We start from the raw sequence: 6,000 nt of genomic DNA, 5'->3' as shown, positions 1-6,000 counted from the left end.
ATTCTTTCCAAAATACACCAGTGAAAGTCTTCTGGTTTGTGGTTCTTTTCTAAAAAATGCTTCACCAACGGTGCTGTGAGTTTGCCAGTTCTGATGGCAGATCGGTGTTCAGTTAGGCGGACCTGAATGGATCCCGAGGTCTCGCCAACATAACCTAGACCACAAGGGCATAGGATGAAATACAGAGTATTTGTTGTCTTGCAGTTCCAAATCTCTTGCGCTTTGGTAGAGAACCCATTATGAGAGAAGTGTTCACCCCCTATGATATTCGCGCATGATTTGCATGATGAACACTTAACAGTCCCACGTACTGGGAGATTGTTCAGTAATGATCTTTGGCAAGATCCAGTAGGGGCTAGTTTCTTTCCAAATCTGGAATGCACAATAAGATCCTTGATATTCTTATTTCTCCTGTGTGCGAATAAAGGTTTCGCCAGATTATTCTTAGCAGTTGGGTTACAGCTGAGAATATGCCATTTGGCAGTAATAATCTGTTTAATACGTTCATTAAGGGTAGAGTGTCTTGTGATACAGACAAGTTGGTCATTGGTAGTAGGTTCTTTCGATCTTAATAATGCATCACGATCATAAAATCGCGCTCTTTTATAAGAGTTTCTGACAAGTCTGTGTGGGTAACCTCTATCCATAAACTTTTTTCTCATAACAGCAGCCTGTTTGTCGTAATCACTAAGGCTAGTACAGTTCCTACGGACCCTTAGGAACTGTGAAAAAGGAATACTTAGACGCTGGCTTCTAGGATGAAAACTGCTAAAATGAAGCAGCGTATTACGTGCTGTGGGTTTCACGTAAAGATCAACTTCTAATTTATTATTCCGTTTCTTTATCAATAGATCAAGGAACTCAACCTGATCTGTGCTGTACTGTGCAGTAAATTTAAGATTTATATCCATCAGGTTGATCCATTCAAGGAACTCTAAAAGAGAATTTTTCCCATTGGTCCAGATAAACATATGTCGTCAATATACCTGGACCAATGGGAAATGGAATCAAAAAAGGGGCAATCTCATTGTCAATAAATTTATTCTCAAAAGCTGACATGTAAATATTTGCTATTGATGGTGCAACCGATGCACCCATACTCACCCCTCTGATCGGACGATATAGTAAATCTCCAAATTTAAAAATGTTTTCCGTCAGGACAATAAATAAACAATCAATGAGAAATCTTTTAGGGCAATTTATATTGTGTTTGTCAATAGACCAATCAGTTGCCAGGATAGCTTCATTCAAAGGAATGTTACTATAAAGGGATTCAATGTCCATAGTAACTAAAATATCCCTACCTGGCACAAAATTCAAGTTCTCAACTATGTTGATCATATGACCTGTATCTTTAATGTAAGATTTAATTTCTGGTATATGTGGTCTTAAATAATGATCAACGAATTTTGATAATGGCTCTGTTATGGTCCCTATTGTGGACACGATTGGTCTGTAAGGTGGATTATTCACGTTCTTATGTATCTTTGGCAAGCCATAGATACATGCTGTCTTGCCCTTATTAAAATTTAAAAACTCATGTTCTTTAGAGCTAATTTCTCCATTAGATAGGGCCTCATTTGTCAGATGTTGAATCTTTCTAGAAATTATACTAGAAGGGTTGGAGTTAATTTTAAGGTAAGTGGAATTATTATCCAGCATAGTAATCATACTACGTTCATAGTCAGAATCAACCACAACAATACCTCCACCCTTGTCGCATCCTTTAATTACAAGGTTGTGATTATCCGATAATGCTTTTAAAGCTAGTGATTCATCTTTACTAAGATTGTAAAGGGGTTTAGGGATAAATCGAAGTGTCCTTTCAAGATTCTGAAGGACTACAAATTTGAATGCTGCCACCTCAGGCCCCAGTTGGTCCAGAGAGGGGCTAAACGTAGATGGTAGTGCTAACTCCCTTTGTCCATTAAATTCCATATCCGTATCTTCATTGAACTGAAAAAACTTTTTCAACCTAATTTTTCGAAAAAAAGAGATGATATCTTGGTGCAGTTCAAAGGTATTCACAAGTGATGAAGGAACATAAGAAAGACCTCTAGAGAGAACGTTTTCTCTGTGACTATCCAATTGTGTTGATGATAAATTAAAAATGGGGATTACATTCCCCGGACCCAGTATTGCCGATTGCGGGTCTCTCTGATGAACTGGGGTTCCTGTTGTTGATGTTGTTGATGGTTCATTTGAAAATTCCCCCTGTTCTGACCCTGAAATCTCACTCTGGGGCGCCCCCTGCGATGCCCTCGGTTGGATAAAAAAGGCTGCTGTGGCCGAGCACCTGAATAGGAGTTGAAGGCTCCTTCTGGTTCATAATAGTTATCAGGGCCTTCTCCTTCAGAGTCCGATGTCTCTGAAAAATTATTCACCCTTTGAGGGGCAGTCCTAGTATCATCAACATAGTGGTTTTGTTTATAGAATTCTTTCCCCAGATAGGGGTGAGCTATTTCCTCAGTATAACACCTTTTATCTTTGGTTAGCTTATCAGTTTTACGTTTATTGAGGTAGTTGCAAAAGGATTCAAGTTCTTTGTTAGATTCCTCTATCTTCTTCATGGCTTCCTCTACCCCATTCATCTGTTTAAGCTTTTCTTCTAGTTCGTCAACCTCAACTTTGATAGTGGCAGCTAATTCCTTTGCCGTTTCCACAATCAAAATCATTAAGTCGCGAGAGCACCTATTCGCTATTTGACTCCATCTTTCGAGAAAGGGTCTATGGTGTACAAACAACCCAGGTATATTGTGTACCCTTAACCCGGTGGGAATAATGCCTGATCGTAAATAGGCTAGCATAAACTCACCATGAGCTTCCATCCAGATGAGTTTTTTCTTGAGGTCTAAAAGTTTCCTACTTTCATCATTGCCTCTATTGTTGGAACTAGTACTATTGAATGAGGCCGAGGTACCCACCAATAGGGCAAATTCCTCATCGGTAAACCCAAAGGTTTTTAACTGGGCCATAATTACGGTTTAAATTATAGAATCAAACATGTAAAGATGGACACACAATACGAATGCTCAGATATTCACCAATACAAAAATATAACAATGATAACGATAGCACGGCCCTGCACAGACAAGCTGTGGGTAACAATATGTGAACAACAAGGACCCCCTGAATGAGAATAAAAGGATTCCTAGTACAGGGAAAACAAATTGTATATATCAATCCTAGGCAATCATAACAACAGCAAAGGGAACAAGGTTGTAAAAAAAGAGATTAAAAATACAAACTCTATTATAAAATTATTATATTCTTTTTAGGAAACATTCATATTAAAATCATAAATCATATACAACATAATACATACTAATGCATGTGAACTGAAAAAAGAATCATAAGTATCAAATTGGGAAAAAATACAAAAAAGAAGAAAAGGATTTTTCAATTATCTAGCACACAGTTATTATCATGGGTGGCAATTAATATAATAGTCATTTATATACTCCATCTCTCATATACACTGCCTTTCACATATGCAATTACTCTCACATGTACCACTGAAACATCCATTCACTCACCAACACACCTATACACACACTCACTCATCCATACAGCTGTTTCCATATGTACTCTTGAACCCATAAACCCAGTGAATCAATCACTCACACATCTATGCACAGTGTCTCACACCTTCCACCCACACACACACTCAGTCTCCCATACAAATACTCAGCCAACCAATTATTAACCCATATAGATACTCATGTACCTACTGACCAACCCATGCAGCAGCTTCACACAACAATAAACTGATGCAGACATTCACAGTTTAGTTACTAACCCATGCATGCACTAAAAGACATGTAATCACTCACTTATACAGTCAGTCATGCACCTACTAAATCCTCCATCCAGACACTCATACACCCACTCATTCTTCAATACACCTTGGCATATACATAAAACATATTTAAACTTTAGACAAACACACAGTCACTGGATGATGTCATCAGTGATGTCATTTGTGATGTCATCAGTGATGTCATCAGTGATGTCATCAGTGATGTCACTGACCATGTAATGAATGATGTAATAAGTGACATCATCAGCAGTGCATTGCTGGGGCGCGAGTTATAGTTAGCTGAACTAACTATAACGGCCAAATTTCTCTGGTTTTGTAAGAGTGAAATGTCCAGCTAACGATAACATCCTTGAAACCTATGTTTTTTTCAGTGAATATATATGTATATATATATATTTATATCTCTCTCTCTCTCTCTCTCTCTATATATATATATATATATATATATATATATATATATATATATATATATATATATATATATATATATATATATATATATATATGTGTGTGTCTGTGTGAGTGTTTTTGCTTGCTGATGTGTTGGAGGAATACAACAAAACATGTATTTTTTATATAATGAACATAGAGATAGTACTTCCATAAAGGTTTTCTATAGAAAATATGAGTGCCGTCTTTGACACTGGTTTAATTTTGCATAAGCATAAAACAATCGACAAAATATTTGCAGGCACATCTCATGCCTGCTATTTTACAATGCATTGGTTCATTTCATTGCAACTTTTTTCTGCTTTCCTTTGTGACTTTTTATCATACATTTAGATGGTTGCGACTCCATACGTCAGATAAATCACACCTCAGGCATAGTTTACTTGCTACAAATAGCTAAAGGCAAATTCCCAGTGTACCAAAGACATATTCCTATGAACCAGTTTTTACCAAACAAAAAAGTGACAAACTTTAAGACTGTCACGATATGCAGATTGACTAACCTGGTTTGTCCAGATACAGCGGGAGCGATGTGAAGATAGTTTCTCTCCTCTCTGGATGTGTACCCCAGGTGAGTCTTCACGGAACTTCACCTGAGAGGACACGGCCCAGGGAAGGGGAAAAATGGAGAAATAAAACAAAACACGGCTGGCAGCCATAAACCATCCACAAGACTCGACAATAGGAGATACGCCTCGCCTACGTCGGGGTACTGGTTCCTGTTAGGAGACACAAACATACAGAATCACTCTCTGTCTATGTGCAATGCCTCTATAATGTATATCACTGGTTCACTAGTATGCTTACATGGTAAAGCTCCAGCACGCATCTCACTCAGCAGGGCAAAAGGAGAAAAATAAAGCAATAAAAATGTAGGGAACTGCCCATGAACCCAAGACAGGAAACAAAAGCAACAGAGTCTTTAGCAGACTACCAATAGTCAGTGGAAACGCTACTTATCTGAGGCGTTGTGGGTTCTTCGTGGGCTTGCCTCATCCGATTCCAAGACAGTAGTTGTGGTATGGGAAAAGCACTCCTGTTCAAGTATACCACAGCGCAAGTAACCACACTATCTTCAACCCGGAAGTAGCGAGTGCAAAAAATAAACACAGGATCAGTCCCACGCTAGTCTCACACTAGCTAGTGTCAATGAAACGCAAAACCCAAAAACAAATGATGCTCGAAGGGGAGCTGGATTAACTTCATCCACTTGCCCCCAGTTCGTATGTCTAGTGCGCTCTTCTCAGAGTTCAACAGCGGGACACCGCTTTGATCTCAGCGGCTCCCAACAAGTGTGCCAAAGCGGGACTTGGCTTGTTTACCAAGCGAAACACCGTTCTTCTCTCCAGTGTCTCCCAGCACGGAATACAGGGCGAGAAATCAGTGCCGAGGCAAAAGCAAAGCACAGCACGGCTGGTGGCTCGGTTCCAGAGCGGGACTCAGCGCGGCTGCACAAAAACGGAACACAGCAAATTGCAAGTTCTAAATGACGATCACAAGGCAAGATCCAGGGTCTGGAAAGTAGCTAGCTCAGGTGACAAGCACCGAGGGCTCCAACTCAGGCATAGGTATAGAGGAGGATACGCAAGGAAGAAAGGAAAGGAAAAACAGACTACCACCAGGCATTCTGGGACTTGTAGTTCCCCCCTAACGCTCAAGCCGTGACAGAACCCCCTCTCAATGACCGACGACCCGGCGGTCCACCAGGCTTGGAAGGAAATCTAGAATGG

Source organism: Lissotriton helveticus, chromosome 11 (assembly GCF_964261635.1).
Source record: "Lissotriton helveticus chromosome 11, aLisHel1.1, whole genome shotgun sequence".
Classification (NCBI taxonomy): Eukaryota; Metazoa; Chordata; class Amphibia; order Caudata; family Salamandridae; genus Lissotriton; species Lissotriton helveticus.
Note: the sequence above shows the minus strand (reverse complement) of the source record.